The sequence below is a fragment of the Papio anubis genome, chromosome 10, assembly GCF_008728515.1.
Source record: "Papio anubis isolate 15944 chromosome 10, Panubis1.0, whole genome shotgun sequence".
Lineage (NCBI taxonomy): Eukaryota > Metazoa > Chordata > Mammalia > Primates > Cercopithecidae > Papio > Papio anubis.
The window spans coordinates 91,195,404-91,209,285 of record NC_044985.1 but is presented as its reverse complement, the minus strand read 5'-3'; the positions used below and the strand labels follow the sequence as shown (position 1 = coordinate 91,209,285).

At 39.0% G+C, this 13,882-nt stretch overlaps 1 long non-coding RNA gene across 1 annotated transcript in view; it reads left to right on the top strand.

Annotated features, from left to right (window-relative positions):
- The window catches only part of LOC103876470, a 37,515-nt gene extending 27,578 nt beyond the window's left edge, over window positions 1–9,937 (top strand). Inside the window, exons 2-3 of the long non-coding RNA XR_635726.4 lie at window positions 5,172–5,265; window positions 5,380–9,937. This is a non-coding gene — a long non-coding RNA (uncharacterized LOC103876470). The remainder of the gene's footprint in view (window positions 1–5,171; window positions 5,266–5,379) is intronic.
- The last annotated feature ends 3,945 nt before the right edge of the window (window positions 9,938–13,882 follow it).

Below are 13,882 nucleotides of genomic sequence, written 5' to 3'. Positions count from 1 at the left end.
GAGATGAGTCTAAAATGACGCTGAGGTGTCACACCTGGATGACTACACATTGATGACACCATTTGGGTTCAGCACAGATCTGTCGTTTGGGAAAATGATGTAGGCCTGTGCCAGTAATTGGATGATAATTGAGGAAGATGCACTGAGGTCACTATTATTTCTGATCAGACTGCTGGCATCTTGTCGAGCTTAATAGTTGTCAAGGTCATAACACTACAATTCTGAGAGGTACCCCCGAAGTTCCTCTAGCTTACTTTCTGCTGCTCATCAAACCAGCCAAGGAAGGACGTTAAGGGTAACTCCGCTCCAGTGTGTTTGGGCAGACCCCAAGACCTCTTTGATATTAGAGATGGTTCTGAGGATTTCTGTAGCTGAAAAACTCAAAGATTTAAAAGTCTTGTTCAAATGCAAGTAAAACATATCTGGTTGTTCTTTAATGATCTTGCTTTTCCCTTCAGGCATTTCTCAGAGTCACTGGTTACATGCATTCCTTCACACACAGGGAAGTGGAGAACCCTCTACTCTTACCAGTCTTTTCTTCTCCAGGATATAGGAAGCCAGTTCCATTAGTATTTCTATATAGATCCAATTTCCCAAACCTTTAATCATTTCTCGTGCCTCTCATCTGGAAATATGTGATTACATGCTTGACTAAGAGAAGCATTTGTTTTCTTGATACCATGTTGGCATTGCTGGAAGTGCTGAAGGGGTGCAATCAACAGGCATAGTTGCTCACTTTCACCACAGATGTGTGCCCTAAAAATGTGAATATAAATCGCTCTTTTGGGGTGAAATCAAATGGCACTTTCCCCTTTGTTTAAATTTCAATCTCAGCAATGCTTTCACTTTATTTCTCATTGGCCTTCTGGGAGCTCTAACTTCTAACCTTTTACTATGAAGTATGTTCTTTCTAAACTGTCAATGGTCATAACTGTCCTTCCAACCCCCCATAATAAAATGTATCTTTATTATGATTTGGCATTGATCACTCTTTTAAAAACTGGATTTATCAAATTGCGAATTTTAAAAGTCTCTTTTTAAGTCATGGAAGGGAAAATACCAGAGGGTCAGTTATCCTGGGAGGATCCCAGGTAGCAGCTAGAGGCCCCTAATTCACAATGAGAGTAAGAGAGTTCACCTCTTCTTGACTCAGGAGATTCACATGCTCCACCCCACCTCTTGCAGAAAGCAGGACTCAGTCACCATGGCTGAGCTGGGCAGGGCTTACCCATGGAGATGGGAAGGGAGGGTACAGCAAGCAAGACTGGCCTTCCTGTTCAGTTACTTAAGCTTGTGAACGCTCAAAGCAATAGACAGCAATTCTTTTTCCCGTTCTTCTGAGTATTTGATGAATGATGAGGGCAATTGCAGTTGGCAAAGTATTTGCAGCCCAGAGAGGTTAAATGATTAGCTGAAGATGATGTTGCAAGTAAGTGACAGGGTTAGAAGAAGAACCAAAGATTATACAGATCCAGGGTTTTTTTTCCCAAGAGACCAGAGGGTCTTGATTATGGTGAATGATGTCAGGCTTGAGAAAGGTGTTTGTCATTGGGGCAGTATGGATCCATGCCCAGAGAAGCAGGAAAATCCTGTTTTCCCTCACAACCATCAACTTTCTTTGCATCGACTTGGAGAGAGCATTACATATCAATTTTTCAGGAAGGTAACGTAATTTACATAAGGCTATAAAGGGACAGCAGAGCCAGAGTCGAGAATGATGTTCTGTTCTCCCTCTTGCTCCTGCTGAATGACAGGGTATTTATCTATTGTCTTTGTTGGTTGTCAGTATTTATTTTGGTGTTTGGTCCCTAATCTCACTAGAAGCATTGAGCTTTGTTTCCCCATTTGTGAGCTTCCCTGTCTTGTTTACTGAGAAGGTTCTGGGCTTCAAGCAGAGCAACGGTCTGGGTGAGGAAGGCAGAGCCCCATATTCCCCAAATGGAATCATGCATTAGCTTTGGTGTATTTCTTGAAGAAAGTTCAAACCAGATGAAAGCCTCCCTTTCTTAATTTTGGCAGGAGAACTGTAATATTACTTTTACAATATCCTCTCAAATCTGGGTGATGCTCCGAGGAAGTTTGTAGTATTCACTCTTTCCCCACCGGGTTATTTTGCCAAAAGCTAGCATGGTCTCTTCGAGGGAGTGAGGCTGTCTACACTTCGGGCAAACAGTTCATCTAATTAGAACCATGGGAAACCCCTCTGGGGAATCCCTGGCTGTGTGTGACTAGGCTAATCTGAATAAACACACACTAGGGGATATTTGTCTGGTAGAGGCCACAGACTTCCCCCAACCCCCTCCTCTTTTTTTTGGTGGGGGGGAATGAGAAGTTTTTTTTTGCTGCAATTGTCTGAGAAGATGAGGGTTTTTCTTACAATCTGGAGTCCCCATTCCTTTGACTGTCTGAAAACTCCTGTGAGCTCCGCTCCCTTGCCTAGGGCATGGGGGAGAGTTCAAACCCTGCAAAGCACTTTAGGCTAACCATGCTTGGGGCAGAGCTCACTATCTTAGTGATCTTTTTAAAATTTTATTTTATTTTCTTTTTTAGAGTGGCACCATCATAGTCAACTGCAGCCTCAAACTGCTGGGCTCAAGCAATCCTCCCGTCTCAGCCTCCTGAGTAGCTGGAATTCCAGACATGAGCCAGTGCAGCCAGCTTATTTTTATTTTTTAAGTAGGTTCTTATTGAAGGATAATTAACATATAGAAAGTACATGTATCATGAGTGTATAGCTAGATGAATTTTCTGAAAGTGACACTAGACTATGTAAACAGTCTATAGATGAAGAAATGGAAGACATCAGGACCCCAGAAAAACCCGCAGGCCCCCTCCTGTTCACTACCTCTTTCTCCAAAAGGTGACAACTATCCCGAATTCCAACATCATAGATTAATTTTGTTTCTTTTGAAAATGTTTAGAAATGAAGCAATACATCATGTTTCCCACATGTCTGGCTTCTTTTGCCCAACATTATGGTTTTGGCATTCATCCATGCTGCAAGGATGGTAATAGTCCATGCCTTGTCATTGCTGCTTAGTACTCCATTGTATGTAGGTAGCACAACTTCTTTATTGATTTCACTGCTGATGGACATTTGGGTGGTTTTTTTTCCCTTTGGATTTTAGCTCTCTTTTGATGTCTGTCTGCCCTGTGTACACAGAGTGTACACAAGCTGTCACATAAAAGTGTGCCTATGTGTGATCTTATTCTCTGCAGAGATATAGTTGCCAGAGATGATCAATTTTGGGGCTCAGGCCTGATTTCAAATACACTTATTGTTCCATGAGTATACTTCAGCTTAGCAAATGAGTTATGTCAAGTTTCAGATTGGAGAAAGTGGTTTCTGCAGATATAAGACATGTGAATATGTTTCTTACAAAAACCCGTTCTTCATATAGACCTATGTTGATTCCTTGCGACTTTCAGCTATGCATTAAGTATGTATGTTTAGAAAAAACTTAAATTTTATATAAAACCAATCCAGGTTATTCATATACAATTTAGTATAGCATACTTTTACGTGGATAACATAGGGAGCGTTTTTACCCAAATTTTACTTCTTATCCACTTTAGTTGGAACCATTTTGCTACAGTACATTCTCTTTATTACACATTATTTTATAAGACTAACCATTTATTTAAAAAATAAAAGTGAAATGTTTTTGGAACAAGCATGGCTAGATATAATGTATGTGACTTGTGTTATATGTTTATCTTACATGGGATTTTTACCTTTCATATTTTTAGCCATTAGAGATGAAAAAATGGTTTGCCTTTCTTCTTGGTATATCTATAAACCAACATATTAAAGTTGTTTTTACTAGATTAATAACTAACTTTCTCTGACCTGATTCAACTTCTAAAAAGTCCTCAATTATATTATCCAGAACTACATAAGCAACTGTGATAAATTATATGCCAATGGGAGATGAATATAATTCTCTCCAGGATAAAATGGGGTAGGCAACAAAATTACTAAGAATGCTCTCCCCTCAAACAGTACAAGTACTTTTTAATGCATTCAAAACATGTGAACAAATATTTGGAACATAGTTCTGTATGGTTTTTTTTAGTACAAACATTGTTTACAGTAGTCACCAATGAACTACTAATGCAGTAATTAATTTACTATGCAGCTCTAGTTGAGAAAATGGCTTGAAATTGTAAAAATGTCTTGTAAAGAATGATTTAATTTAATGATTTAACATCAAGCATTATCTCCTTTAAACTCAAATTTATGGAAAACCCTTCTGTGTTGTCACCACGTGCCTCACATAATAATTTAGTGAGGAGAGGAGCCACATCAGGGGAGACAAAAGCTTTCACTCCAGCATGGGAAGGTAAAGGGAACCCACCCTGCTTTGTTGCTGGTCTCCCCTGATTTTCTTCAAGTAGTCCTTTTAAGAGGTTACTTGGGGGTTAGAGACTCTCACCAACCTGTCCCCCCACTACACCTAGGAGAAGCTGAGAATGTGATGGGATAAATGCAGGCACATGTGACATTTAACTTCCTTCCCAGGGATAGGGCCCAGACAGCATCGAGAGTAAAGGCTACTTTTGAGTGTGTGTTTTTATTGGTGTCCATGACCAGTTCTTGTGCTAAATATTCAGGCAGAAACATCCCGACGACTTCCATTTTCTTGGACTAGCTAAATAACTGGCCACATGTAGCCTGAGTTCCCTCCACTGCTGATCATGACCTTGGACAAGTCACGTAGCTGATCTAAATCTGGAAAGGGGCATGACCACATCTCCCTCATTGCCTTGTGAAAGTCCAACAAAATAATAGTATTGGAAAGCTCTTTATGAGTAAAGCACTCTCATGTTTACTATGGTTGAGGGAAAAATAGATTTTTTTCCCCCAGTCTGAATTGTGCCAACCCTTCTGGCTCACTCACTGCAGGTCCTGTATTCAGTTTGTGGAGTGTGGATTCTGCCTGTTTGTATTCTGATATTCTGCCTGTTTTGGAATGGAAGCTTTCTTTTGTGCAATGATTGTGGTTTTCTATGGATTATACAGAATTCTGATCCAAGCATAATAGAAAAGCTTCATGTGTTTAAAAAAATAAACAATAACAAAAAATTACTATTTTAATGAGCTAACACATGGTTTTTATGTGCCAGCTATGGACTGAGCTTTGTAAGATTTCTTTTTTTTTTTTTCTTAGAATCAACAGCAACATAAGAGATACGCTTAATGATTTTGCTCCTATAAAGTGTAACAGGAAATTCACCTGGCTTCCAGCCAAAGGATGTCCATAGGTAGGTGCAAATTAAGATTAAAATGGTTAGTCTGCGTCTGATCCCATTCCAGTTCTTCCCCCTGGCTGCAAATAGGTACAAGGAGAAGGATTTGTCACAGTATTTTTTCCCCAGGGTCTCCATGTGATCCATGTGATTCCAGCCGATTCTCCCTGGATGACTTGCCCAGCAATGCAGCAATGCTTAGAGATTTCTCACCAGGCCAGAGGAATCTACGTGCACCTGGAAGCACACGCTTTCAGCTTGGGCATAAATGATTGGCTCCAGAATGTGTCTGTGGTTTGCTGGTCACCCTCGAGTCCCAGCAAGAGCAGGGTGCCTCATAGATCATACAGGCCTACATGGTGCGTCTTCCAGGAAGGTGGGCCAACTGTCTAACTACTCAATTTGCTCATTTTTAAAATGGGGTTATAATATTACCCATCTTGATGGGTTGTTTGGAGCATTCAGTGAGATAATGCTTACAAAGCAATTAGTGCAGGGCCTGGCTAAGGTTAGCTTTTAAAATTGTTGTGTGTCTCCCATCTCCATCTGCGAAGGAGGCTGTACCTCATAGTTTCAATGCCTGGTCAGGTAGTACAAGCCTCTTTCCCAAAGCTGCAGAGTCTGGATCCCACTGGGGAGCCATGACAGAGAGACAAGCACCCCACAAAGATTGCAGGATTCCTGCCCTTCTCTTACTTCTGCTCTTCCAGCCTTATCTCTCATCTCCATTAGCAAATTTACTTTCTAAAACCAGTAGCCCTATCCTTTGAAGGGATTACTTGGTGAATAGTTTAAGAACAAACAATAACAAGTATAATCATTGTAGCAATAACTCTTGGTTGGCCTGGATTGGTTTCTTCCTTGCACACACGACAAGGGAGACAGAGTAAAACAGAAAGGGCAAATTTTTTGCGTTACCTTTCCCTGTAAGGGGGAGTTAGGGACCCTTTCCCAGTTGAAAAGAGCAATGCTGCTTGGTCCTGGGTGAGACACAATGTGACAGTAACATGCCCCCAAATTCATAAACGCTGGAGGGAGTTGACAGCTGGTATTTTTAAAGGAGCTGATTTGGTGGCTAATTTTATTTATCTTGCTTCCTTTGCCAAGATCAGCTGCTTCTTTGCCCTGTGCCATTAAGTCCCAGGAGGTCCACAGGCAGCAATTTACAAATCTATTCCTTTCCGTGGCGAAGGTTCTTTCTACCGCCATGGGTTTTTCATAGAGAGAATAGAAAATCTAGAAGCCATATAACCAGAGTGATCTTTAATGCTTCATCAAAAGCTGTCCTATATGGGTATTTATTTATATTTAGCCCAGAGTGAAAGGCCCCAGGAGGCTACAGCCTGAGCAGATTTGGTTCAATATCTGCGAAGGAATTTAAATAAGCTTACCAATAAAGAAATCTTCCTACAAGAGGAAAAAAAAAAAGTGGAACTTGAGTCTAATTGACCTTGGGACAAAGACAGGCTGGAAACCATTCAACAGTCAATAACAGAGCCATGCAGCATGTAGACATATCTTTGTGAGTGTGCTTATGTGTAAATCGGGCCAGAGGTGGAGGGAAGGAAGCAACATCATGCAGTCTCCATGGTTGCATTAGACTGAAAAAATGAATTGATATTTCATTATAAAGCTGAATGTTAAAAATTAGCATTCCTAAAATTTCTGACAATCTGGCTTAAATAAAATAATAACAGATGTATATGAAAGTGATATCGCTCGAGATTAACAGTTGTATAATGGATGTCCTGCTGTACAACGTTTATGAATAATGCAGCATTATCTATTATCTTTAAATCTATCCAGGATTAACAGCTTTGCAGATTATTTAGCCTCCAAGATTTAAGGGATAAAATCAATACATATATGTTTTGATAATCGATGACAATCAATTCATTAAAAATAAACACCTAGCCAACCTCAGTTAAATGCCCAGGGGGTGTCCTTATTCTCTAATTGTGTTGGTTTATTTGCCATGCTAGCAATTTGGGATGATGTCTTTATAATCCATGTCAATGTTGAAAAAAAAGAGAGAGAGAGAATGTTCTCCAGATCCAAGCAAGAAACAAACAAACAAACAACCCAAGACATCTTCTCCAGGAGTTTCAACCTAAAAAAAACAGAGCTTTCTATTGCCCTTGGGGTTTTGCTGCTGCATCTCCTGACACTAGGGGTTGGACAATGATTGGTTTCCTTTGATAAAAAGTTCTTCAGGAAAAGAACAGCTTAGTCAGAGGAGGCCACCAGGCTGTGCGCCCCAGCAGTGCAGTCTTGGGCAGGGTTGAAGAGGGGAAAGAGGAAGAAAAGCCACTGCCTCTGCAGCATCCACAGTGGGAAAGCAGCAGGCCTGGAAAAGGCGACAAATTGCTCAGGTTACATTTAGAATGATCACTATTCTTCCCCATTTTGACATGGATGTCACTGTAGAAAGGGGTTTTAGCTTAGATTACTGATAGTTGTCAGAGTGAGGAGAGATTCCCCCACCCCCAAATTCTGTAGTAGAATTCTTTATTCTTGAGTTCATCTTCTCAAGGTGACACTAGACCCTAATTTCAGACAGTTGTTGTATCTTTCCTCTCCCTCCACCTTTCCCTCCCTTTCACTTTCTTTTTCTCTGTAATGCTGAGCTTTTGGCAAAGATACCAAACAGACAATCCATTTGCAGCCAAAAGTTTATGTGTATGTTGATTGTTTCTGATGAGTGGATGGAAACCTCAGCTTCTCAGTGCCCTTGAGCAAAAAGGGCTGAACGAGTTGTGTGTTTGCACATCACATATCATCTCAATAGCTAATTCTTGGGTTGCAGAATATTGTTCTAATATGAAATTCTGGGGCTGTAGCTCAATTCACTCTCAGTAAGCTACTGCACACACAGATCTGTGTCACAGCTTCTTGTTTAAGCCAATAGCTGGTTTCACAGGGGTTGGAAGCTGTGTTTGAGAAATGTGTTTTGCATCGATTAAAATTTCTTAAAGGACACACTGCAATTGAATGACAGGCTATTTTTAAATTATTTACAAGCTCGACATTTTACTCAAAGAAAATTGTCAACTATATCTACTTATCATTTTATCTGCTGGACCCATTCCCCCTGAGCATACCAACCATGAAAAAGATTATCTCCTCAATTTATTGCTTTAGCAATTCAGTAGACATCTTCTTGGCACCCCCCTCCTAGTACTAAATGATGATAGAAAGGCATTGATGAGTTTTGGGGGCATTTGTTTCCAGAATTTCCCCAAACACAATTTTTCAATTGCGTTATGAAGGAAGGCCATGATGTGAGAGCTTTTTTCTGGATCTAATTTCCACTATAATCACTCTCCTATGGAAAAATCAGAGATTATTTTTCCACTTACATTTTCCCCATGCTACTAATAATATAAATTGACACAATTTCTTTTGGTACCTCTCTAACCATGTACATATTGCTATTGTATTGTCATGAATGCAGTTCCAAGCTCTTCTCCATCTCACTGCTTATACACGTCAGTTCCCTCTGTCATGGGGGACATTCTTCCCATTGACCTTTGCTTGGCTCTGTCCTCATTATCACTCAGATCTTAGTCCAAGTAACAACTCCTCTGGGGGCTTCCTGGACCACCTTATCCTATGTTACTTACTTCCCCCAATACCATTCCAGTAGTTATCTATTACCGTGTTACCTACTTTATGTCACTTACTACCATCTAAAATACTCTTACTTATTAACCCTACATGATTCTGGTTTGTTTTTCTCAGAAAAAGGTAAGCTCCATGAAAGAAAGGATCTCATTTTTTGGTTTACTGCTCTTTCCCAGTGCCTATCACAGTGCCTGGGGTATAGTAGACAATAAATATTTGCCACACAAGTGAATAAACAGGTACAAAATTGCAATCAGGAAACCTAGCTACATTTCTGTCTGTATTTTTAGTTTTCTGCATGATGCTGGACTTTCTATTTAACCCAGTTGATTTTCTACAAACCCATAAAATTCTAGATTTCAGGACCAAAAGATATCTGTAAGGTTAGATAGTCATTCTGTTGATGAGGAACTGGAACACAGAGAGGTCGAATCACCCAATGAGTGGTAAACATGAGTTTTAATTCCAGCCCTCCAGTTTTCTTAGAACAGTGGTTTTCAATTGACCAAACTGCCTCCCTCCTCCTCCCCCCACCATAAGGGATATTTGACAATGTTTAGAGATATTTTTAGATGTCACAACTGGGGGAAAGGGAGTGGTGTGTGTTACTGGCTTCTAGTGTGTAAGATTCAGGGATCCTGCAAAACATCTTATAGTGCATGGGACAATGTCCCACAACAAAGAATTATCCAGCCAAAAATGCCAATCAGGCCAAGGTTTAGAAAGCCTGACTTCAAGCTATAAACAGCAATAATGAGACCTCTCCCTTCTATTTGAGAATCAGTGAGAAAAGGTCCACAAAATTTCGAGTTTTTCAGGATTTTCTAGTACAGAATCATTGGTTGGCATTTTTTGCAACAAAAAAAATTTAAATTCTTAAAATGGAAGTGCTTTATTATTTGTTGATTATAGAAGTAATACATGCTTGTTGTAAAGGAATTCAGGTCAAAAGAAATATATTAAAAAGGAAGAGAAAATAATCCGTAATCCTACCCCTTGGATATAAACATATGAGCATGCTGGCTTGTATTTTTCAAGACTTTTTTTTCAATAAATACATATATACACCTACATACATTCTGACAAAACTAGAATACCGAATTTATATATACTCTTGTAATCTGCTTTGTTCATTTAACAATATTTTATTGACACATTATAATTCTATAAATAAAAAGCTAATTATAATTTCTAATGGTTTTATAATATTCTGATGTATGGTTGATACAGAATATGTTTTACCACTCACCTGTTGATGAGTATTTATGTTGTTTCTGATATTTTAATATTATAAACAACGTGTCAGTGAATATCCTTGTTTATTCATTCTTGTTCATTCTCAGTTCCTTCCTTAGGATAAATGACTGAGTGAGATTGCTGGGGCAAAGGAAATGTGATACATGTTGTCAGGTGTATGCCCAATTACTAATTGGAACAAAATAATTAGAAATCTCAGTATGCTGGAATTCTCTGTCACCCCACTTTCAGATGAGAAACGCAATTTGCAAAGCAAAATATAGTGAGGCATGATTTTTTTTTTCTTTATGCCCTAGTATTAGAACAAATTTATTCTCACCTCCTCCACTCATTTAAATTTGATTCAAGAAAAAATTATTAAGAAGGAAGGAAAGGAACATTCACCAAGTCCTACTGTGCATTATTCACTATGTGTTAGGAATTTGTATTCTTCCAACAACCTACGGGGTAGACTGTCTCTTCCTGTTCATGGATGGGGAAACTGAGAATTAGACACTCTCACTGAATATCACAAACATGGCAGAATCAGAATGTGAATGTGGTTCTTGCCTTTAAGAAGTTTATAGCCACTGTAAGGCAAAATGTGCCAGGGACGCTTGCCATATTAATGTCAGGTATGATGAGATTGATGTTCAAATTATGACCCTGAGGATTTTAAGATTTTAAACCTGTAAAGAAATAGTCAGCTAGGTTCAGGATATTGTACTTACCAAAGCAGGAAAGTAGATTAATGTATATTTGAAAGTACTTTAAATAACTACGATTGAAAAATGCAGAGATGTCTGATCTCTCTCTAGTAATCAAAAAATTTAATCAGTTAATTGAGGTTTGTACTTGATACATTCCTTTTTTCAAAAGACCCCAGGATATTTGCCTATCATCAGCATGCAAGATATATGGCGCCAGTCAATAACTATGCCATAAATACAATTTCTTTTAGAAAGCTGAGAAGCCAAGAATATTAGAGAGCTCTCTTGTCTACTCATTTTCTTATGTCCTTTTATTCCCCCTCATTAGAATTCTTAAGTCTTCTCAAGCCTGTGTACTCTGGTTAAGCTATGCTAGGGTCTCTAAAAGGACTAAAAATGGGCAGGGCCCAGGCAAAGAGAGATCAGACAGCTAGTTTCAGAGTGAGATTTGCAAGATGGAAGAAAACCCATGGGGTGGAAATATCTTTCCATTGGCCTTTGTGGTTTGAAATGCTCTGCTTCATCCCATGACTCAGCACTCCACTTCTGAGTAATTCATTAAGAAAACACTCCAAGATGTACAAATGTATTTATTGCTGCACTGTTTTAGATAGTGAACAATCAGAAACAGAGTAAATGATCTTCACTAAGAGATAAGCATAAACTATGATACGTACATACTGTGGAATAATATGCAGCAGTTAAAAGAATCTATTGTGGGTAGGTGTTTTTTGTTATGTATATGTACTGTGAATATTTTTTGTGGCTTGCCTTTTCTCTCTCTCTCTCTCTCTCTCTCTCTCTCTTTTTGAGATGGAGTCTCGCTCTGTCGCCAGGCTGGGGTGCAGTGGAGCAATCTCGGCTCACTGCAACCTCCAACTCCCTGGTTCAAGCTATTCTGCCTCAGCCTCCTGAGTAGCTGGGATTACAGGCATGTGCCACCATGCCCAGCTACTTTTTGTATTTTTAGTAGCTACTTTTTGTATTTTACCATGTTGGCTAGGAGAGTCTCGATCTCCTGACCTCATGATCTGCCTGCCTTGGCCTCCCAAAGTGCTGGGATTACAGGCATGAGCCACCGTGCCCGTCTTTCACTCTCTTAATAGTGTGTTTTGATAAACTGAAATTCTTAAAGTACTACGTCTTATCATTTGCTGTACTTTGTATGTAGTGCTTTCTGTATCCTGTTTATGAAATCTTTTCCCTCCCCATGGTCATTAAGATATCCTTTGTTTTCTTCAGAAAAAAACTTTATTGTTTTGCTTTTCACATTGAGATCCACAGTTCATCTAGAATTTGTTTTTGAGTATGGTCTGAGGTAGGGTTAAAATGTATTTTTTTCATATAAATATCCTTTTGACCCAGCATGATTAACTGTAAAGACATCTGCCCCCTAACACACACACACACACTGTTCCTCACTTTTAGTTTTATCACAAATCATGTGACCATATAACTGTGGGATTTTAATTTTTTTCTTTTGGTCTATTTGTCTGTCCTCATGCTAATACCACGTTGTCTCAATTTACAAAGCTTTAAAGTAGGCAGAAGACTAGAATGAAACTTTGCAAAAGAGGATATCCAAATGTCCAATACACTTATTAAAAAGTGCTCAACCTTATTAATAGTCTGGAAAACTGTATATTAAAACCATAACAAAATATCACTACTTATCTACCAGAATGGTTAGAATGAAAAACATGAGACTAACAAAAAACACAAGGTGTTGGTGAGAATGTGGAACAACTGGAACTCTCATAGACTTCTGAATATAAATTGATGCTATCATCTTGGAAAGATGGCAGTATCTGCCAAGCTGTTTATGTGTACATCTTCTTATCTAGCAATTCTACTCTTAGACATATACTCAAATAGAAAGGTTTGTGATACATATACTGAAACGTATATACAAGAGTGTGCATAGCAGATTTATTCATAATAGCACCCCCCAAACAACCAGATGTTCATCAGTAGTAAAATGAATAAATAATTTGTGTTATATTCAATCAATGAAAAAAACCAAAACTATTGCTGCATGTAAAACATGAGTGAATCTTCCAAGGATTAAGTTGAAAGCCATAAAGTAGACACAAAAGAGTATATACTCTATAATTCCATTTACCTAAAGTACACAAACAGGCAAAATCAATATATAATGGTAGAAGTTAGGTTAGTGATTGGGATCTAGGAATATGGAGGGGACATGAGGGGAATTTTTTTGTGCGGTAATGTTTTCTTGATTTTGGTGCTGGTTACTGCTGGAATGTTCACCTTGTGAAAATTCTTTCGCCTGTACATTTGTGATTTGTGCCCTTCTTTTAATGGATATGTCAAAAGTATTTATTTAAAAAATGAATCAGTTATATATTGTGAGTGCAAAGTACCCACAAAATAATACCATATATATACATATTATTTATATATATATATATATATATATATATATATTTTTTTTTTTTTTTTGAGATGGAGTCTCGCTCCATCGCCCAGGCTGAAATGCAGTGGCACCATCTCAGCTCACTGCAAGCTCTGCCTCCTGGGTTCATGCCATTCTCCTGCCTCAGCCTCCCGAGTAGCTGGGACTACAGGCACATACCACCACACCTGGCTAATTTTGTATTTTTAGTAGAGATGGGGTTTTGCCACGTTGGCCAGGCTGGTCTCGAACTCCCGACCTCAGGTGATCTGCCCACCTCAGCCTCCCAAAGTGCTGGGATTACAGGTATGAGCAACTACGCCCAGCTCTGTACCACCTGTCTTTATGAACGTATATACAAATGCGTGTGTATCTCTGGAAAGGATATCAGGTGTTACCATATGTTGGCTTTCTAAAATTGAAGACACTTGACTCTATTATCACAATTCTGTTGGCATCAGTTTGGCAATCAAATTGGAGATCAGATCATTAGGTGCATGAAAGTTTACTCAGAGGGTCTCAGCAAAGATGACTATCAGCCGCTCCTGTTTTTCTAACACTGAATAGAGCTGTTGACCAAGAGTTGAAAGGTCTTTGAATACCAGTTGACCATGAGTAATCCCAAACCCTGTGCAAACTGCTTTAA